The following is a 23,811-nucleotide window of genomic DNA, read 5'->3' on the forward strand; positions in this document are numbered from 1 at the left end:
ATAAGTAGATTGAGATGTCAATTTGAGTTAGTAAACTGTGTTACAAATTATTAATAGTAGCTTTTAAAAAGTCGTATTTTCCAGGCACACAGGAATTTAGGTTGGGCAAATTCACACTAACAAATTATAACTAAAAATTGGTATAATTAACATTGTTTTTCAAAATAAAGATTACTCCTTGTGAAATATTAATAATTAACATACTGTATTAAATAAGTATTTCTACTCCAAAGTATAGATTACTTAGGATAAAAACATGGTTATTTCTCTGTTTAGCCAAACCACTTCCTCTTAGTTCAGAGGTTATAAATAATTGCATATTAGGAGAATTGGATTACTGAGGTTTGTATTGCGTATTGAATATATTTTGTGTTATTTTAGAAGATACTAAATAGCAGGTATTTTAATTTTATAGTTAATTCAGCTGAATCATTAAGAAGCTCGCCTTTTTGTATTTTTTTATCCTGTTAACAGACTATCTAGAAAACATGGAAATTTTAACTATTAACATAATCATAATAAAGACATCTTATTTATTGCCAGCAAATCTTGTATTTTGCAGTTTAATTCAAGCTCCTACTTTGATTAAGCTTAAGCTTTTGGCTTTTGTTTCTCCATCTGTAAAATGACAAGATTTTGAGGATGAAATGAGGTGTGATGCATGTAAAGCTCTTAGGCTGGTGCCTATTACACGGTCAGCACTCAGATGTCACAATTATTTGCTTAATTTCATAATTTGCATAATTTAAAATTATTCGTGAACCAGAAAAAATTAACGGTCAAAAATAGCAAGAACAAATTGAGAGCCAGTGAAAGAGTTCATTATAACCAAACAATCCTGGGAGGGTAAGTTGGTGAAACAATGCATCTGGCTACAGCAGAAAGTATCAGAGGGAAGAAAACTGAGTGCTGGGTATGGGAGAGGGATAATCAAACAGTGGGAGGGCTTTTAAGCTCCCTCTCTCCCCCCGCCAAAAAAATCCTCAATTATATGTCTAAATAAGTTGAATTTTTCTCAAAGCTAAAACAATGATAGAACTATCATTTTAAAAATGGACTTTTCCAAATATGAATGGAGTCTGTCCAGTTCATTTAAGGAGCAAAACAGAGTTGTCAAACATTGAAGATACGGATACATCACTCTGATTCTCACAATGTCTCCTCCACTTTGAAAAAGAGTACATTGACTTCTCTGTGTTGACAGAACCTCCATGCTAATGATGCATAGGTTAGGGTGACATTGCTGAGTGGGGCAAATAGGGCCAGGAAAACTAAAGTTCACCCAGGTTAGTTGCAAGAGATGAAGAGAGTAAAGTTTTTTTTTTTTTTTTGAGACGAGTCTCGCTCTGTCGCCCAGGCCAGAGTGCAGTGGCGCCATCTCAGCTCATTGCAAGCTCCGCCTCCCGGGTTCGCACTATTCTCCGGCCTCAGCCTCCCAAGTTAACTGGGACTACAGGTGCCTGCCACCACGCCTTCCTAATTTTGTTTTTGTATCTTTAGTAGAGATGGGGTTTCATCGTGTTAGCCAGGATGGTCTCGATCTCCTGACCTCGTGATCCGCCCACGTTAAGAAGTCACCTGTCACTGGATCCAGAAACAGGGACCAAAATCTGAGAGGTGATCAGACTGAGGCTTACACTCAGGACTTTGAGTCTTAAGAGCATGAAACAAAGTTTGCAGGATCAGTCAGAGGTCCTATATATTTTCAGGTCTGGTGGTGTGATAGTGACTGGGGCAAGAGTGCTATTGGCAACCTCTTAAGCAGACTTTTGCTGCAAACTACTGTACTCTTCCAATCCCTTTTCTGCTTAAAATAAGTCTGTTTCTGTTGTTTGCAACCAAGAAAGAAAAGCATTATTCATGCAAAGTATGTCTTAAGAATCAATCACCTTTCCCTTGTAGGAGTCTTTTGCCTTCACAATTAGCCCCTTCTTCCCATTAGACATTCAATATCCTATTCAGAAATCTTCAGTGAATTACCAAAATAGCAATACTTGTAATATCAGCATCACAATTGTGGTTGGCTGATTATCTTTGAACATAAAGGAGTTTGTCGCATTTAAGCCAATTATATTTTGTGTAATTCATGTATTCCGCAAATACTTGAATACCTCCTATGTGTACCGTGACAACCAGACCCATATTCAAACTCCCTACAGTCTTGATGAAGTGACTGATTGGTAGAATTGGCAGAGTCCCTTCAAGATTCTTCATCCCTTGCATAGCCTCTCTCTGGGGGCCAATTGGGGCCTCAGTGGATGAGGCCACTGGAGGTCCATTTGTAGGAGTTGAAAGAGCACAGATTCCAAAGTCCTTGACATCTTCCTGAACTTGTTCTAGCACAAGTCTGCTTTGATCGACTTTCCAAGACTTCCTCTCCTTCTTGGTGTGTGAAATTTATAAAGACCCTGTGCCCTATCTTGAGATGGCACTCAGTTTTTAAGTTCTACATTATAAAGAGGGTGTGTGATATATATACTTAGTGTTATTTTCATGTTCTTAAAGCCTCCTTTTTGACATGCTCCATGTGTTCTGGAGCCTTTCCATAGAATTCGTCTCCCACAACCAAGAGTTCCTGTTGTCAAGGAGGGTATTAAAGGTAGAAGAAGGACATTGAAAGATTTTACAGACACAGCTTTTGTGGAGCAGAGAGAAGTGTTTGGAAATACTAATTTTGAAGTATGCAAGTATGCAGCAAGTATGAAGAAAAGGGGGATGGGGACTCGGAATAAATACTTGTTGAGTGCCAAATGCATTGCCTGTTTTTTTCAGATACACACGGTAGCCTTGAGGGTGGTTATTTTTATCTTCATTTTACAGATGAGTTGATGGAGCTTTGTGGAGGCCAAGTAATTTGCCTAAGGCCACACAGCAAGACCATAGTTTGAAGCTAGGGCAGATTGGCAGAGTGAGGTCAAGATACTCCATCCCTAGCTTAGGATGGGATGGCTCTTTTCATCACCTCAGTTTCCAGGAACAAATGGTTTCCATCTTAGCTACACCTGTTAATAAGAGGCAGTGGGCTTGCAGCAACCTGGTCTCTTGTTTCTGTTCAGAGGAGATATTCTGGGGACAGTTGTTCACTCTCCACTGTCTGTACTCACCACTCTGAAAAGACAGAGAGACAAATGAAAACACTGGCTGGGACCATGACAGCAAAGTCCTTCTAAAGAGTCATTCAGTGAAGACTTGGGGATTGGCAAAGTAGTCAGTTCTGTTTTTGCTGTCTCCTAGTTCAATGAGTTAAAGGAAAAGAACATTTTCACGGAAAAAAAAAATCAGTATGTTTGTTTGCCTGAAGGAGATCTGTCTAGCCTCACCTCATATCACTTCTCTTCTGGTGAATCTGATGGTGAAATAAGTTTCTTCCTAAGAGAGCTCCCTAATGCAATTAAAGTGGGCGTGGCTTCCGTGGGTTTTTAATGGCAGGATGCATCAGGAATATAGAAACTTGGAGACAAATGTCCTGTGGTTATTGTTATAATCTGAATGTTTCTACCCCCCCCAAATTCACATGCTGCAATTCTAACCCAAGGTGATGGTATTAGACGGGGTGTCTTTGGGCAGCGAGGGCATAATGCACTTAATGAAGAGACTCAGAGAACTAGCTAGCCCCTTCCACCATGTGAGAGTGCAACAAGGAACAGACTCTCACCAGACACCAAATCTGCTGGCCCCTTGATCTGGGACTTCTCAGTCTCCAGAACTCTGAGACATAAATGCCAATTGTTTAGAAACTACCAATTTCATGGTATTTTGTTACGGCAACCTGAACAGACTAAGATAGTTACTGAAAAACCCCACTTTAAATATGTGAGCATGGGAGCCCACATTGCTGGACAGCCTCATGGTAAAGCCATCAAATCCTGCTCTTGGCATATTTTGCAGTAGTGTTGTGCCCAGGGAGGGCGGCAGTCAGTCCTGGGGGACGGGCAATAAGGAGGTGAACTGCTGGCTGAGAATATAAACACAATCATTATTAAATTGATTAAGTGTAGTGTGCTTTTTATATTACCATCTGCCAGCAATCCTAAACTATGTCAATGATAGAACACCTTCCCATAAGAAATAATTTTTTGTTCTAACTGGTCTAATTGTTACAGTTAGTGTTGAGAGTGTTTTTCCATTTTTTTTTTTTACCGTGATAAAACATATGTAAACGTTACCATTTTAGCCATTGTTAAGTGTACAGTTCAGTGGCATGAAACACATTAATGTTTAGTTTTAATAAAATATTTGTTAGCTTGTTTTTTTACATTTCACATACATGAAATAAGCCAATCACAAAAAGATAAATACTACACAATTCCACTTAAATGAGGTTATCTACAGTGATCACATTCTTAGAAACAAAAAGTAGAATGGTGGTTACACTGTACTGGAGGAAGCAGGAAATGAGAAATTGTTCAATGGATACAGAGATTGAGTTTTGCAAGATGAAAAAGTTCTAGAGATCTGTTGTACAACTATGTGAATGATCTTAACACCACTAAACTGTACAGTTAAAATTGGCTAAGATGGTAAATTTTATGTTGTGTGTGTGTGTTTTGTTTTTACTACAGTAGTAAAAAAGAATAGCTTATTATTATTATTATTATCATTTTTTAAGACATCATCTTGCTCTTGCCCAGGCTGCAATGCAGTGGCATGATGATAGCTCACTGCAGCCTCAACCTTCTGGGCTCAAGTGATACTCCTTCCTCAGCCTCCAGAGTAGCTGGGACTACAAATACATGCCACCATACCGGGCTAATTATTTTTTAGTAGAGATTAGGTCTTGCTATGTTGTCCAGGCTAGTCTCAAACTCCTGGGGTCAAGCAATCCTTCCACCTTGGCCTCCAAAGGTATTGGGATTACAGGTGTGAGCCACTGTGCCTGGCCTACATATATTTTAGTGAACATTGTGTTCAGTGTGGAAGTTAATTCAGACAACTCCTAGTTATATAGTCAGACCCCAACATGAGGGCACAGCTGCATTAGTTTGTTTCTAGAGTAGATTCTTGTAGGTTTAGAATTGTTTCTACTCACTTAGGGCTCAGCTCATGCCTCCAACTTCTGTGGTAGTGTCTGTTTCTGTGTTTAAGCAGTAGAATAAAAAGGAAGAGTTAGAGCACAACGGCTGTAAGGAAAGAAACAAAATGTAGTTCTTCAATTACATCCTTCTATGTGACCACTGGGAATTTTTATTTCTGCTTAATAATGAAACAATGAAACGTGCGGACTGTGAAGTGCAATCATTTTGTTTGGTAAATGCAAATTTTAGTCCATACATGAAATACATTCATTTCATTTTATGATTATTATTGAAAATAATTGTGTCATATAAGAGAGGAAGAACGTGTTAAGAAATGAAATGTTCTGGATGTCAAATATGCTAAAAACCGGAAATCAGAGAATCAGAATCAGATCCTATTCTTCTTTTTTTTTTTTTTTCAGACAGAGTCTCGCTCTGTTACCCAGGCTGCAGTGCAGTGGTGCCATCTAGACTCACCGAAACCTTTGCCTGAAACTTCCACCTCCTGAGTTCAAGTGATTCTCCTGGCTCAGCCGCCCTAGTAGTTGGGATTACAAGTGTCCACCACCATGCCTGGCTAACATTTGTATTTTCAGTAGAGACGGGTTTTCACCATGTTGGCCAGGCTGGTCTCGAATTCCTGACCTCAAGTGATCCACCCACCTCGGCCTCCCAAAGTGCTGGGATTACAGGTGTGAGCCACTGTGCCTGGCCAGATCGTATTCTTTAATTATTTGAAAACAAACATTTTATTAACTGCAGAAATAGTGGCATGCTGGAGAAAGCATGGGCTTCAGAATTGGATAGACTTGAATTTGAATTCAGGCTCCACTCTCTCCTCGGCAGACCTTGGACAAGGCAATTAAGCCCTTTGTCTGTTAAAAAAGGATAACAGTACCTCCCTTTTAAGGATGTTTTTGTCATGAATAAGGAGTGCAGAGCACATAGCACAGGTTTAAGCACAGAGCAGGCATGATGTGGGCTAGTGCATTAGTTTCCTATGGTTGCCATAACAAATGACCACAAACTGAGTTGCTTAAAACAACAATAAATTTTGGCTCTTTGTCTTCTCTTCACTGCTTGGTTCTGAGAACTGGTTAGACTTTAGAAGCTGCTCAATTTCAGTATTTTCTTGCCCCTAGGTCTTAGCAACAGAAATAAAGTATATCAACGGGAATGGCTTCACTGCGTATGAGGAGGTCTTTTTTTCTGATGAACCCTGGACGTAAGGGAACACATGACGAGAAGGTGAGAACTCTGGAGGGAGATGCTGTCCCTAAGCGAGGAAGTTTAAGGGAAAGGAATAGGTCCCTGACAGGTTATAAGCATATTCAAGAAAAGGATGAATTAGAGTGAGAAGTCAGCTGGCCCAGTCAAGTGCTAAGTGGAGAGATAAGGACTTCACCTCTCTTGTATGAATTTTGCTGAACATTTTGCTGCCTTTTGCTAAGTTTTTCTTTTGAGCTTTAAAGTACTCATTATGAATTGTTCTGACTCTGGCCTTGGCAGTAAAGGTTTTGTTTTGCAACCAGCCAGGCACAACCAACCCTACTGATATCATTACTATCTCTTTTCATAAAGGAGTAGAATAAGGAAGCCAGCCACAGCTCTGTGATTTGGCATAAGATTTCAATTTGCCTCTCATCTGGACCTGGACATTGGGAGGAGGAGTGGGGTTGGCGGAAAGGGAGGAAGGGTCATAGCCATTGCCAATGCTATTGATGATCTAATCTGGAACAAAGGATCTTTTTCAGAGTGGGTCTGGGGTGGGAGAAAGAAAAGTTACCCTCCATTGACCATCAACCTTGCTCCTTGTTGCTTAATGAGGAGTGAAAGAAAGGGAACCATGGCAGGACCTCTCAAACAGCATGCAGCTGCTCCGAAACAGGGAGTAGACTTGTAGCTGTCCTCTCTCAAGCTCAGTTTTTGAACTGCACTCCAGGATGCCATGGCTGTTGCTTGGTGTTGCTATACTTTAGTCTTTCATTTGGCAGAGAGAAGGAGAAAACTTGGGAGTTACCTGTGTGAAGCACATACTCATAGTCAGGACTCTTAGTTGCATGGTACAGGAACCCAACTCAATCTGGCTCGAGCAAAAATAGAAATGTAGTGACCCACTGAACTGTGATACCAGCTTCAAGCAAGACTAGAAACCAGGTTTAACTGAAGTTATCAAAGCGCTCTTTCTAGCTTCATCTCTTAGCCCAGCTTCACTTTAAGTTTTAATCTCACGTTTGTCTACCCTTGACAGACCCTTTATGTTTCAAAAGAAGATGGTGGCTACCCATGGCCCTACATACATATCCTTAAAGTTTGTGAGCCAAGATAATTTCTTATTTTAATTTTCTATTTTGAAACTTTTGTAGAAGTGCACCAATTGACCTGGTTGGGACCTGTGCACAATCCTTGGACTAATCACTGTATTCAAAAGAATGTAGGTTCATAATTGTGTTAGTCCATTATCACACTGCTATAAAGAACTACCTGAGACTGAGTAATTTATAAAGAAAGGAGATTTAATTGACCCACAGTTCTGCATGGCTGGGGAGGCCTCAGGAAACTTACAATCGAGCAAGGCGCATCTTACTATGGCAGAGGAGAGCGCGAGAGCAAAATGGGAAGTGCCACACTTATTTTATTTTATTATTTATTTTTAAGTTCCTGGGTACATGTGCAGGATGTGCAGGTTTATTACATAGGTAAACGTGTGCTATGGTGGTTTGCTGCACCTATCAACCCATTGACTAGGTATTAAGCCCAGCATGCATTAGCTCTTTTCCCTAATGCTCACCCTCCTGCCTTCCCCCGGCAGGCCCCAGTATGTGTTGTTCCCTTTCCTATGTCTATGTGTTCTCATTTTTCAGCTCCCCCTTATAAGTGAGACTATGCGGTGTTTGGTTTTCTGTTCCCACATTAGTTTGCTGAGGATAATGGCTTCCAGCTTCATCCATGTCCCTGCAAAGGACATGATCTTGTTCCTTTTTATGGCTGCATAGTATTCTATGGTATATATATACCACATTTGCTTTATCCAGGCAATCATTGATGGGCATTTGGGTTGATTGTGCCGTACTTTTAAACCATCAGATCTTGTGAGAACTCACTCACTGTCATGAGAACAGCAAGGGGGAAATCCACCCCCATGATCTAATCACCTCCCACCAGGCCTCTCTCCTGACACATGGGGATTACAATTACATATGAGATTTGGGTGGGGACATAGAGCCAAACCATATCAAGAATTGTCCCAAGTTGGGTTACATGCCTACCTCTACCCAAAGAAGGCAGGGTACACACCATTATTGTCAGCTTGACAAGGACCACATCAGGGAAAGAACATGTAAAGCAAAAGTAGTTGCAGTTTCTTTTATTCACTCATTGATTCATTTGCTAATTCAGTGTATCCAAATAACCAAGAGCCTACAATGTGACAGACACTATTCCAGGTGCTAGGGATATGATGGAGAGCATAACAGGCCAAGCCCCTGCTCTCACAGAGCTTACATTCTAGCTGGGAAAGACAAATGCTTAGTAAGTAGAAATTTAAAATTAAATAAGTAGATAAATACGTAAACAATAAGTGCAATTGAGACCAGAAAAGGACAATGAAATATACAGTGTCCAGGGGAGTGAGTGCTACTCCAGGAAATGTGGCTGAGGAAGTCTTTTCCGAGGAGAAAAAATTTAAGCTGAAACTTAAATGATGAGGAGGAGGTCTCATATAGAATAAAGAGACAGAGGAGGGGCAAATTCTCTCTCTCATCTCGAGCTAAAATATCCATCTTCTGCCCTTGAACATCAAAGCTCCCGGTTCTTCAGCCTTCAGACTCTGGGAGTTATACCATTGGTTTATCCAGTTTTCAGGCTGCTGGATCAGACTCAATTCCACCATTATCTTTCCTGGTTCTCCAGCTTGCAGACAACATATTGTGAGACTTCTCAGTCCCCATAATTGCATGAGCCAATTTTCACAATAAACCTATTATCTTTCTCTCCCTCTTTCTGTCCATATATATAATTGATCTAGTGGCTGGACCAATTTACATTTCTCCCAACAGTGTATAAGTGTACCTTTTCTCCACAGCTTCGCCAACGTCTGTTATTTTTTGACTTCTTAACAAAAGCCCATTCTGAGTGTTGTGAGGAGATATCTCATTGTGTTTTTTATTTGCATTTCTCTGCTGATTAGTGATGATGAGCACTTTTCACATGTGCGTTGGCCTCTTGTTAATCTTTTGAGAAATGTCCATGTCCTTTGCCCACCTTTTAATGGGGTTGTTTGTCTTTTTGCTTGTTCAATTAAGTTCCATATGTATATTCTATTAGTTTTGTTTCTCTGAGAACCCTGACTAGCAAAGACCTGAAAACCTACATCTTTAAAATCAACAACAACAACAAAAAACTCCTGGGTTAAGCAACAGATTGCTCATAACTGAAAAAAGAATTAGTGAACTGAGAGTAGTCCTAAGGAAATTACCTGAAATACAGCACAAATAAGTAAAGATATAAAAAATAGGAGAGGTTGCTGCATGGTGATTATAGTGAAGAAGGCAATCACACATTAATTAGGAGTTCCCATAGAAAAAGATGAAAGAAAGGCAATATTTGAAGAGATATTAATCATGATTTTTCTTTTTACTTTTTCAACTTTTATTTTAGGATCATCAGGTTCATGCACAGGGTTGTTACAGAGGTATTATGCTGTGTGATGCTGAGATTTGTGGTATCAATGAAGCCATCACCCTGGTAATGAGGAGAGTATCCAATAGGTAGTTTTTCAACCCATGCCCCTGTCCTTCTCTCCCCATTCTAGTAATCCTCAGTGTCTGTTGTTCCCATTTTATGTTCGTGTGTACCCAATGTTTAGCTCCCACTTATAAGTGAGAAAACATGGTATTTGGTTTTCTGCTTCTGCATTAGTTCACAGGATTTCATTCTTTTTTTTTTTTTTTTTTTGAGACAGAGTCTCGCTCTGTTGCCCAGGCTGGAGTGCAGTGACGCCATCTCAGCTCACTGCAAACTCTGCCTCCTGGGTTCACGCCATTCTGCCGCCTCAGCCTCCCGAGTAGCTGGGACTACAGGTGCCCGCCACCACGCCTGGCTAATTTTTTTGTATTTTTAGTAGAGACGGGGTTAGCCAGGATGGTCTCAATCTCCTGACCTCATTATCTGCCTGCCTTGGCCTCTCAAAGTGCTGGGATTACAGGCGTGAGCCACCACACCCGGCCGGATTTCATTCTTTTTGATCACGGCATTGTATTCCATGGTGTGTACCTACCACATTTTCTTTATCCAGTCCACTGTTGGTGGGCACCTGGGTTGATTCCATGTTTTTTCTATTGTGTGTTGTGCTGCAGTGAACACACAGGTATCCTTTTGGTAGAACAATTTGTTTTTCTTTGCGTATACACCAAGTAATGGGATTGCTAGGTTGACTGGTAGCTCAACTTTTAGTTCTTTGAGAAATCTCTAAACTGCTCTCCGCAGTGGCTGGGCCAATCTACGTTCCCTCCAACAGTGTATAAATGTCCCTTCCCCGGAGCCCCCAACAGCTTCGCCAACATCTGTTATTTTTTGACTTTTTAACAAAAGCCATTCTGACTGTTGTGAGATGGTATCTCATTGTGGTTTTGATTTGCATTTCTCTGATGATTAATGATGATCATTTTTTCATATATTTCTTGGCTGCTTGTAAGTCTTCTTTTGAGAAGTTTCTGTTCATGTCCTTGCCCACATTCTAATGAGGTTATTTGTTTTTTGTTTGTTCAATTGTTTAAATTCCTTATAGATTCCAGATATTTGACCTTGGTCAGATGCATAGTTTACAAATATTTTCTCCCATTTTGTAGGTTATCTGTTTATATTTTTGGTAGTTCCTCTTGTTGTGCAGAAGTTCTTTAGTTTAATTAAGTCTCACCAACATTTGTTTTTGTTGCAATTCCTTTTGGGGACTTAGCCACACATTCTTTGCCAAGGCCAATGTCAACAAGGGTATTTCCTAGGTTTTCTTGTAGGATGTTTTTATAAGATTTTGAGGTCTAACATTTAAATCTTTTTAATTTTTGTATATAGTGATAGGTAGGAGTCCAGTTTCATTCTTCTGCATATGGATAGCCAGTATCCCAGCATTTATATTATTAATATTATATTAATAATATAATATATATTATTAATATAAGAATATAATATATATTATTTATATAAGAATATATTTTATTAATAAAGAATATATATTATTAATATAAGAATATATTATTAATATAATAATATTATATATTATTAATATAATAATAAATTATATATCATTAATATATGAATATATAATATAAAATAATTATTAATTATATTAATTATAATAATGCAATAATTATTATATATTATTAATTATATTAATAATATATAATATATATTAATTTCAATAAATAGTGGGATACTGGCTATTGTAATATAATATAAATAATATTATATAATATATAATTATATATTATATAATTATATATTATATATTATATAATATATATATTATATATTATATATATTTATATAATATATAATTATTATATATTATATAATATATAAATATATATAATTATATAATATATATATTATATAATATATAAATATATATAATATATAATATATATTATATAATATATAATTATATATTATATAGTATTATTTATATTATATTACAATAGCCAGTATCCCACTATTTATTGAAAGAGAGTCTTTTCCTCATTGCTTATTTTTTTGAGTTTGTCGAAGATCTGGTGGTTGTGTGTGGCTTTATTTCTGGGTTCTCTATTCTGTTCCATTGGTCTATGTGTCTGTTTTTGTACTAATGTCATGCTGTCTTGGTTACTGTATCCTTGTAGTATAGTTTGAAGTCAAGCAGCGTGATGCCTCTGGTTTTGTTCTTTTTGCTTAGGATTGCTTTGGCTATTCAGGCTCTTTTTTCGTTCCATATAAATCTTAGGATAGTTTTTTCTAATTTTGTGAAAAATGATATTGGTAGTTTGATAGAAATAACATTGAATCTGTAAATTGCTTTGGGCAGTATGACCATTTTAATAATATTGATTGTTCCAACCCATGAACATGGAATGTTTTTCTATTTATTTGTGTCATCTCTGATTTCTTTCAGCAGTATTTTGTAGTTCTCCTTGTAGAGATCTTTCAGCTCCTTGGGTAGATTTATTCCTAGGCATTTCTTTTTTGTGTGTGGCTATTGTAAATGAGATTGTGTTCTTGATTTGGTTCTCAGCTAGAATGTTATTGGTATATAAATGCTACTAATTTTTATGCATTGATTTTGTGTTCTGAAACTTTACTGAGGTTGTTTATCAGTTCCAGGGGCCTTTTGGCAGAGTCTTTAGGGTTTTCTAGGTATAGAATCATATCATTAGTGAAGAGAAATAGTTTCGCTTTTTCTTCTCCTATTTGGATGCCTTGTATTTTTTTTCTCTTGCCTGATTGCTCTGCTTAGGACTTCCAAAACTATGTTGAATAGGTGTTTGAGAGTGGGCATGCTTATCTTATGCTGGTTCTCAAGGAGAATTCCTTCAGCTTTTGCCTGTTCAGTATAATGTTGGCTGTGGATTATGTTCATTTGATGCTAAGTTTGTTGAGGAGGTTTTTTTTTTTTTATCATGAAGGGATATTGAATTTTATCAGAAGCTTTGTTTCCATCTATTTAGGTGATCATATGGTTTTATGTGGTGAATCACATTTATTGATTTGCATATGTTGAAACAGCCTTGCATCTCAGAAATAAAGCCTCCTTTGTGGTGGTGAATTAACTTTTGATGTGCTGGTGGATATGGTTTACTAGCATTTTGTTGAGAATTTTTGTTTCTGTGTTCATCAAGAATATTGGCCTGAGGTTACTTTTTTTGTTGTTGGATCTGTGCCAGATTTTGGCATTAGGATGATGCTGAATTTGTAGAGTAAGTTAAGAAGGAGGCCCTTCTCGATTTTTTGGAATAGTTTCAATAGGATTGGTACCAGTTCTTTGTACAGCTGGTAGAATTCAGTTGTGAGTCCATCTAATCCAGGGCTTTTTGTTTGTTTGTTTTTGTTAGTAGGTACTTTTTTTATTGCTGATTCAATTTTGGAACTTGTTATTGGTCTGTCCATGTTTTTTGCTTTCTTCCTGGTTCAATCTTGGGATGTTGTGTGTTTCCAGGAATTTTTACATTTCCTCTAGATTTTCTAATTTGTGTGCATAGAGGTGTTCATAATAGTCTGAGGATCTTTTATATTTCTGTGGAATTAGTTGTAATGTCATTTTTATCATTTTGGATTGTGTTTCTTTGGATCCTTTTTCTGTTGTTAATCTAGTTACAGTCTATCGATCTCATTTATTCTTTTGAAAAACCAACTTTTGCTTTCATTGATCTTTTGTATGCATTCTTGTGCCTCAATTTTGTTCAGTTGTTTTCTGATTTAGTTATTTTTTTTCTTCTGCTAGCTTTGGGGTTGGTTTGCTCTTTTTTGTTCTAGTTTCTTCAGGTACAATGTTAGATTGTTAATTTGAGATCTTTCTAACTTATTGATGTAGGCATTTGGGGCTATAAACTTTCCTCTTAACACTGCTTTAGTCATAGCCTAAAGATTTTGGTAAGTTTTAATTAGTTTCAAATATATATTTTTTGATTTCTGCCTTAATTTTATTCTTCACCCAAGAGTCATTCAGAAAAAGTTGTTCATGTAATTTGTGTAGTTTTGAAAGATCTTCTTGGTATTGATTTCTATTTTTCTTGCACTATGGTTAGAGAGTATGGTTGGTATGATTTCAATTTTTTAAAAATTTATTGAGACTTGCTTAATGGCTGAGCACATGGTTGATCTTAGAATATATTATATGTGGAGATGAGAATAATTTATATTCTATAGTTGTATAGTAGAGCATTCTGTAGATGTCTATTAGGTCAAATTGTTCAAGTGTTGAGTTTAAGTCCAGAATTTCTTTGTTAGTTTTCTGCCTTAATAATCTGTCTAATGCTGTCAGTGAGGTGCTGAAGCCTCCCACTATCGTTGTGTGGCATCTAAGTCTTTTTGTAGGTCAGGAAGATCTTGTTTTATGAATCTGTGTGCTCCAGTGCTGGGTGCATATATCCTTAGGAGAGTTAAGTCTTCTTGTTGAATTGAACCCTTCATAATTATGTAATGCTCTTCGTTGTTCTTCTTCTTGATTGCTGTTGTTTTAAAGTCTGTTTTATCTGATATAAAAATAGCAACTCCTGCCCTTTTTTGTTTTCCATTTGCATGATAGATCTTTTTCCATCTCTTTACTTTGAGCCTCTCAATGTCATCACATGGAAGATGAGTCTCTTGAAGACAACAGACATTTGAGTCTTGTCTTTTTTCCAACTTGCAAGTCTATGCCTTTTGGATGGGGCATTTACATTCAAGGTTGGCACTGATATGTTAGATTTTGATCCTGTCATTGTGTTCTTAGCTGGGTGTTTTGTAGACTTGATTGTGTAGTGGCTTTATAGTGTCTTTGGGTTATATGCTTAAGTGTGTTTTTGTGGTAGCAGGTGTTGTTCTTTCATTTCCATGTTTACCACTCCCTAGGACTTCTTGTAAGGCTGGTCTAGTGCTAATGCATTCCTTTAGCATTTGCTTATCTGGAAATAATTTTATTTCTCTTTTGCTCCTGAAGCTTACTTTGGCAGGATATGAAATTCATGGTTAGAATTTCTTTTGTTTATGGATGATAAAAATAGGTCCCCAGTTTTATCTGGCTTCTGATGTTTCTGCTGAGAGGTCCACTTCTAGCCTGTTGGGATTCCCTTTATAAGTGACCTGACCCTTTTCTCTAGCTGCCTTTAAGATGTTTTCTTTAATGCTGACCTTGGTGAATATGATAGCATGCCTTAGGGATGTTCATCTTGTATCTCACAGGGGTTCTCTGTATTTCTTGAATTTGCATCTCAACCTCTCTAGCGAGATTGAGAAACTTTCCATGGACTATGTCCTCAAATATGTTTTCCAAGCTGCTTACTCTCTCTCCTTCTCTCTTAGGAATGCCAGTGAGTCATATATTATGCCATACTTCTCTGAAGATTTGTATATTTAAATTTTTGTTTTATTTTTATCTGATTGAGTTGATGTGAAGAATCAGTTTTTGAGCTCTGAGATTCCACAGCTTGATCCATTTCTCTGTTAATGCTTCCAACACTATCATGAAAATTTTGTAGTGAATTTTTTAACTCCAGTTCCGTTTGGTTCTTTTTTAAAATGGCTATTTTGTCTTTCAATTTTTGGGTCATTTTTACTGGATTCCTTGGATTGGGTTTCTACTTTCTCTTGAATCTTGATGAGCTTCTTTGGCATCCAGATTCTGAATTCTATGTCTGCCATTCCAGACATTTCAGTGCTTGCTGGGGGGTTAGTGTGCTTATTTGACGTTTTGAATCGCCAGAGTTCTTGTGCTGACTCTTTTGAGAGGGCTGATGTTCCTTTGTCTTCTTGTTTTTATATTATTCATTTACCTTGAGGGCTTAACTGTGGTATATGTTGAGTATAGTCAATTGGCTTCACTTCTGGATACTTTCAGAGGGCCAAGGCTCTGTATGGGATCTTTATTTGTGGCTAGATTCTTGATCTGGGTTTTACAGGCGCTCTATACTGACAAAATATTTTTGAAATTGTAATTTCGGCTGCAAACCAATAGATGGCGCTTGAGAGTAATGGCCGGCAGGCTCTTACTCCGCGCTGGCTCTTTGGTATTTTGTATTCGCAGCCATGCTCCATAGTTCAGAGGAGAGAGATGATCCTTTTGCCAAGTCCTCTCCTGGCCCTTAGAGGAGCCCCCTCCAATCACTGGAGCTGCACTTACGTTTCCTTTGTTAGGTGTTCGGAGCTGTGGGGGCTCTTTCCGGCAGAGGCTAAGGCTTGCAGACAGGCCGCACCCTTCCCTGAAAGGCCCTGAGAGAGGCAAGTCTCAACCCGCGCTGGCCCACGAACTGCTTCTCCTCTCAGTGTTCTGAGAGTGGAGGCTCCTCCCCCGCGCTTGCGCACTAGCCACAGATCTCAGCAGGGCACTCCTGAGCTCTGTGCTGCAACCTTGGGGCATTGGGCTCTGTCTTTCGGCCCCTCGGGGTCAGACACCTGTTGTGTTGGGGGATCCGAAGTGCTCCCAAGCTGCCTGGAAAGCATTCAGGCGGAGTCACTAGCAAGAACTCAGGCTGGGCAGCGGAGGCGGCACGGTGCACACACTCCTGCAGGAACAACCAGACAGGGGCTTTGGGCTGCGTGCAGGGGGTCCCGCAGAATATATGCGCCCCAGTCCCGCAGGAAGGACAGCCCTGCTCTCTCTTGGCCCACTGGTAAGTTGAGGTCAGATGGGGAGCCTTGGGGGATAGGCGCCTATAGCCACCTTCCTCTGGAGCTGCCATGCACACAAAACCCCCTGGGCTCCCTGAAACCTGGAGCTATGTCTCTGCCTACTCCCTGGGCAGATCCCCCTGCCAATTCAACTGTCTGTGGGGTTCATAGGGTCTCTTATAGCTGGGATCCCAGAAATACGTGAGGAGAGTGGGCTGCCCCACTGTCACTTTACTCACCCCTTCCCTAGGAAACGTCCTGGGCCAGGAACTAGTCCTGGCACTCACCCCGCCCAGGGTTCCCAGCTTCCTTCCTCTTCAGCCTCGTGTCTGTGTGGCCGCTCTGTGGACTCAGTGTTTTCACTGCGAAGATCCGCTCAGAGTATGTTGGTTTACGGGATATTTTGGTGTCTCGGTGGGAGCAGCACTTATTGACTGCATCTGTTATTTTTCTGGGAAAAATCATGTAATCAAGATGTTTCTGGGAGCAATGTAACACAAAAATTCAAACGCAAGAAGGCATCTCATCTTGAGCAAATAAATAGGAATAATGCCAAATGCTTTTTATGTCTCAGACACTACACATGTATGAATCTTTAAATAACCGAAGGCACTACGCTTTAGACTTCTCCCCATTTTACAGATAGGAAAACTGAGTCACAGAAAGATTGTAGACTTTGCCCAAAGTCACACAGCAAGTGAGTGGCGGAGTCAAGTTGGACCCAGTCTGACTTCGGAGATGATTACTTACTCACTAAGAGCAGTTTCTTCATTAAAAACCTCGTTAATAGCCTTGAGGATAAAGGCCTTATTAGTGTATTCAGAGTACTAAGGGGAAATAATTCAATCTAGGAACCTAGACCCAGCTAAAAATATTATTTCAGTCAGGATGAAATAAAGATATTTTAAAATAAGAACTGAAAGTGTTTATTATTTACAAGTCCTAGCCAGGCAGAAAAACCTAGTAAACAATAAACTTTAGAAAAAAGATTATGGAAATTCAAAAGGGGACGAAAGAAGAAATGGAAAACAAAGAAATTGGTAAGCATGAATAGGTCAAAATATTGACTGTGAGAGAAAAATTAGAATGGTAAGTTTTAAAAGAAAGTGAAACAAATATAACGCATAACAACATTAAATTACTTCATGAATTGTAGACAATAAGGACTTCTGTGGAAAAAAACCACACTCAAACTCAAAGTGCTTTTTCTATTCTCTCTCTCAACAACAATCAACAGAGAAGATGTCTGTGACCAAACTGGGGTGGAGGTGTTCTTCCTGCCACTAAGCAAGCAACAAATTCTACAATTCTGTTGTGGCTTACCTGGAGATAGCATCAGATCCCACCTGTTGAAGATTCATTCCCACAAGACTGCCCCTACTTCACATGTCAGTTGCAACTCCAGGCCTCCAGAATTTCTGACCAATCAGCTTCAAGTTGGGGTTTTCATAACTCCCTCTTTGGGTTCAATTAATTTGCTGGAGTGGGTCAAATAACCCAGGGAAACACTTATGTTTACTGGTTTGTTATAAAAGATGTTAGAAATGATACAGATGAAGAGAGGCAAAGGCAAGGTAGCAGAGAAGGGGCATGGAGCTTCCATGACCTACCTGGATATGCCACCCTTTAGGAACCTCCATGTGTTCAGCTATCCAGAAACTCTTTGAACCTTGGTCTCTTGCTTGAGCCTTTCTTGGGAACATCATTGAATAGGCATGACTGACAACTGTGTAGAAATATGATTGGACAAAAAGACTATGGTCTAATACTCATAGACTGAGAGGGGAAACCCATTAGGGCCTGTCTGTTCAGATTCCTTTTGGCCCTTCTGTGTAGGACTCCTTCTTTTAGGGCATGGGGCAAGATTGCTTCTGACATGAGGGTCTTACGTCCTGCTATCAGACAAGGTAGGTCAGAGAATTCCTTTATGGCCAGCGCCAATATAGAAAAACAAGTAAGATTCCTCACTTGGGGAGAAAAAGGAGCAGGTGCAAGGAGGGCAGGAGGGGAGCAGAGAGAGATTCTGTTTTCTCAGTCCTGCTTCTGAGCCCTAAAGTGCTCCAACATTGTACTAAGAGCTATTGGAGTTACGAGCCAGGAACATGGATGGAAACCTATATGTAAAACCACAAACACACAATAATAACAATATACCAGGATCCTTTAAAGAAACAAAGACATCTTTAAGCTTTTATTTCAGTTTAGTTGTCTCTCTTCAGAGGGATGGCCCAATAAAACTTCCTTACATATAAAGATAAAGCAAAAACTCAAAGAATAAAATAATGATGCCAAAAATACGTTATGTTGATGCCACTATTATTACCCTCCTAACCCAAGTTGATTCTACTTGGAAAATGCACACTTTGCTTATTTCATTTTTGTTTTTTTACCTTGCACTCGTGGAAATCTAAGATGACAAAGACTGTGTTCCTATCTCTTTATCCATTTTCACTTGTATTCACTGATTTAGTCCAGATAATTCTTTTTTTTTTTTTTTTTCTTGAGACGGAGTCTCACTCTATCTTGCCCAGGCTGGAGTGAGTGCAGTGAGGCAACCTCGGCTCACGGCAACCTCTGCTTCCCAGGTCCAGGTGATTCTCCTGTTTCAGCCTCCTGAGTAGCTGGGACTACAGGCGTGTGCCACCACACCCTTCTAATTTTATATTTTTGTATTTTTAGTAGAGATGGGGTTTCACTCTGTTGGCCAGGCTGGTCTCCTGATCTCAGGTGATCCACCAGCTTCCGCCTCCCAAAGTGCTGGGATTATAGGCATGGGCCACTGTGCCCAGCCTAGTCCAGGTAATTCTCATAATTTTATTAGTTAGAAATAATACTGGTGTCGAAAATGTCAGAATTATTTCTTTTAAGAAAAAAGTGTTTTGGAGGTTTCTTTATTTTCTTTTCTTATACGTTAGGCATTAACAGTGATTTCCTATGTAATTCGGGAATGTTTATTGACAGTAATGTGTATTACAGGAAGATAAATTCTATTTTTTCATGAAATGGCCATCGTAGAATTATAATTATTATTATTTTGTTGTTGTTGTTGTTTTTTAATTTTATTATTATTATACTTTAAGTTTTAGGGTACATGTGCACAACGTGCAGGTTTGTTACATATGTATCCATGTGCCATGTTGGTGTGCTGCACCCATTAACTTATCATTTAGCATTAGGTATATCTCCTAATGCTATCCCTCCCCACTACCCACCCCACAACAGTCCCCGGAGTGTGATGTTCCCCTTCCTGTGTCCATGTGTTCTCATTGTTCAGTTCCCACCTATGCGTGAGAACATGCGGTGTTTGGTTTTTTGTCCTTGTGATAGTTTGCTGAGAATGCTGGTTTCCAGTTTCATCCACGTACCTACAAAGGACATGAAATCATCATTTTTTATGGCAGCATAGTATTCCATGGTGTATATGTGCCACATTTTCTTAATCCAGTCTATCGTTGTTGGACATTTGGGTCGGTTCCAAGTCTTCGCAATTGTGAATAATGCTGCTATAAACATACATGTGCATGTGTCTTTATAGCAGCATGATTTATAATCCTTTGGGTATATACCCAGTAATGAGATGGCTGGGTCAAATGGTATTTCTAGTTCTAGATCCCTGAGGAATTGCCACACTGACTTCCACAATGGTTGAACTAGTTTACAGTCCCACCAACAGTGTAAAAGTGTTCCTATTTCTCCACATCCTCTTCAGCACCTGTTGTTTCCTGACTTTTTAATGATGGCCATTCTAACTGGTGTGAGATGGTATCTCACTGTGGTTTTGATTTGCATTTCTCTGATGGCCAGTGATGATGAGCATTTTCTCATGTTTTTTGGCTGCATAAATGTCTTCTTTTGAGAAGTGTCTGTTCATATCCTTTGCCCACTTTTTGATGGGGTTGTTTGTTTTTTTCTTGTAAATTTGTTTGAGTTCATTGTAGATTCTGGATATTAGCCCTTTGTCAGATGAGTAAGTCGCAAAAATTTTCTCCCTGCCTGTTCACTCTGATGGTAGTTTCTTTTGCTGTGCAGAAGCTCTTTAGTTTAATTAGATCCCATTTGTCAATTTTGGCTTTTGTTGCCATTGCTTTTGGTGTTTTAGACATGAAGTCCTTGCCCATGCCTATGTCCTGAATGGTATTGCCTAGGTTTTCTTCTAGGGTTTTTATGGTTTTAGGTCTAACATTTAAGTCTTTAATCCATCTTGAATTAATTTTTGTATAAAGTGTAAGGAAGGCATCCAGTTTCAGCTTTCTACATATGGCTAGCCAGTTTTCCCAGCAGCATTTATTAAATAGGGAGTCCTTTCCCCATTGCTTGTTTTTGTCAGGTTTGTCAAAGATCAGATAGTTGTAGATATGTGGCATTATTTCTGAAGGGCTCTGTTCTGTTCCATTGGTCTATATCTCTGTTTTGGTACCAGTACCATGCTGTTTTGGTTACTGTAGCCTTGTAGTATAGTTTGAAGTCAGGTAGTGTGATGCCTCCAGCTTTGTTCTTTTGGCTTAGGATTGACTTGGCGATGGGGGCTCTTTTTTGGTTCCATATGAACTTTAAAGTAGTTTTTTCCAATTCTGTGAAGAAAGTCATTGGTAGCTTGATGGGGATGGCATTGAATCTATAAATTACCTTGGGCAGTATGGCCATTTTCACGATGTTGATTCTTCCTACCCATGAGCATGGAATGTTCTTCCATTTGTTTGCATCCTCTTTTATTTTATTGAGCAGTGGTTTGTAGTTCTCCTTGAAGAGGTCCTTCACATCCCTTGTAAGTTGGATTCCTAGGTATTTTATTCTCTTTGAAGCAATTGTGAATGGGAGTTCACTCATGATTTGGCTCTCTGTTTGTCTGTTATTGGTGTACAAGAATGCTTGTGATTTTTGTACATTGATTTTGTATCCTGAGACTTTGCTCAAGTTGCTTATCAGTTCGAGGAGATTTTGGGCTGAGACGATGGGGTTTTCTAGATATACAATCATGTCATCTGCAAACAAAGACAATTTGACTTCCTGTTTTCCTAATTGAATACCCTTTATTTCCTTCTCCTGCCTGATTGCCCTGGCCAGAACTTCCAACACTGTTGAATAGGAGCGGTGAGAGAGGGCATCCCTGTCTTGTGCCCATTTTCAAAGGGAATGCTTCTAGTTTTTGCCCATTCAGTATGATATTGGCTGTGGGTTTGTCATAGATAGCTCTTATTATTTTGAGATACATCCCATCAATACCTAATTTATTGAGAGTTTTTAGCATGAAGGGTTGTTGAATTTTCTCAAAGGCCTTTTCTGCATCTATTGAGATAGTCATGTGGTTTTTGTCTTTGGTTCTGTTTATATGTTGGATTACATTTATTGATTTGCGCATGTTGAACCAGCCTTGCATCCCAGGGATGAAGCCCACTTGATCGTGGTGGATAAGCTTTTTGATGTGCTGCTGGATTCAGTTTGCCAGTATTTTATTGAGGATTTTTGCATCAATGTTCATCAAGGATATTGGTCTAAAATTCTCTTTTTTGGTTGTGTCTCTGCCAGGCTTTGGTATCAAGATGATGCTGGCCTCATAAAATGAGTTAGGGAGGATTCCCTCTTTTCTATTGATTGGAATAGTTTTATAAGGAATGGTACCAGCTCCTCTTTGTACCTCTGGTAGAATTCGGCTGTGAATCCATCTGGTCCTGGACTTTTTTTGGTTGGTAAGCTATTGATTATTGCCTCAATTTCAGAGCCTGTTATTGGTCTATTCAGAGATTCAACTTCTTCCTGGTTTAGTCTTGGGAGGATGTATGTGTTGAGGAATTTATCCATTTCTTCTAGATTTTCTAGTTTATTTGTGTAGAGCTGTTCATAGTATTCTCTGATGGTAGTTTGTATTTCTGTGGAATCGGTGGTGATATCCCCTTTATCATTTTTTATTGCGTCTATTTGATTCTTCTCTCTTTTCTTCTTTATTAGTCTTGCTAGCAGTCTATCAATTTTGTTGATCTTTTCAAAAACCAGCTCCTGGATTCAGTAATTTTTTGAAGGGTTTTTTGTGTCTCTATTTCCTTCACTTCTGCTCTGATCTTAGTTATTTCTTGCATTCTGGTAGTTTTTGAATGTGTTTGCTCTTGCTTTTCTGGTTCTTTTAGTTGTGATGTTAGGTTGTCAATTTTAGATCTTTCCTGCTTTCTCTTGTGGGCATTTAGTGCTATAAATTTCCCTCTACACACTGCTTTGAATGTGTCCCAGAGATTCTGGTATGTTGTGTCTTTTTTCTCGTTGGTTTCAAAGAACATCTTTATTTCTGCCATCATTTCATTATTTACCCAGTAGTCATTCAGGAGCAGGTTGTTCAGTTTCCATGTAGTTGAGCGGTTTTGAGTGAGTTTCTTAATCCTGAGTTCTAGTTTGATTGCACTGTGGTCTGAGAAACAGTTTGTTATAATTTCTGTTCTTTTACATTTGCTGAGGAGAGCTTTACTTCCAACTATGTGGTCAGTTTTGGAGTAGGTGTGGTGTGGTGCTGAAAATAATGCATATTCTGTTGATTTGGGGTGGAGAGTTCTGTAGACATCTATTAGGTCCACTTGGTGCAGAGCTGAGTTCAATTCCTGGGTATCCTTGTTAACTTTCTGTCTCATTGATCTGTCTAATGTTGACAGTGGGGTGTTAAAGTCTCCCATTATTATTGTGTGGGAGTCTAAGTCTCTTTGTAGGTCACTAAGGACTTGCTTTATGAATCTGGGTGCTCCTGTATTGGGTGCATATATATTTAGGATAGTTAGCTCTTCTTGTTGAATTGATCCCTTTACCATTATGTAATGGCCTTCTTTGTCTCTTTTGATCTTTGTTGGTTTAAAGTCTGTTTTATCAGAGACTAGGATTGCAACCCCTGCCTTTTTTTGTTTTCCATTTGCTTGGTAGATCTTCCTCCATCTCTTTATTTTGAGCCTATGTGTGTCTCTGCACGTGAGATGGGTTTCCTGAATACAGCACACTGATGGGTCTTGACTCTTTATCCAATTTGCCAGTCTGTGTCTTTTAATTGGAGCATTTAGCCCATTTACATTTAAAGTTAATATTGTTATGTGTGAATTTGATCCTATCATTATGATGTTAACTGGTTATTTTGCTCGTTAGTTGCTGTAGTTTCTTCCTAGCCTCGATGGTCTTTACAATTTGGCATGTTTTTGCAGTGGCTGGTACCGGTTGTTCCTTTCCATGTTTAGTGCTTCCTTCAGGAGCTCTTTTAGGGCAGGCCTGGTGGTGACAGAATCTCTCAGCATTTGCTTGTCTGTAAAGTATTTTATTTCTCCTTCACTTATGAAGCTTAGTTTGGCTGGATATGAGATTCTGGGTTGAAAATTCTTTTCTTTAAGAATGTTGAATATTGGTCCCCACTCTCTTCTGGCTTGTAGAGTTTCTGCCAAGAGATCAGCTGTTGGTCTGATGGGCTTCCCTTTGTGGGTAACCCAACCTTTCTCTCTGG

The sequence above is a fragment of the Nomascus leucogenys genome, chromosome 22a (genome assembly GCF_006542625.1).
Source record: "Nomascus leucogenys isolate Asia chromosome 22a, Asia_NLE_v1, whole genome shotgun sequence".
NCBI lineage: Eukaryota > Metazoa > Chordata > Mammalia > Primates > Hylobatidae > Nomascus > Nomascus leucogenys.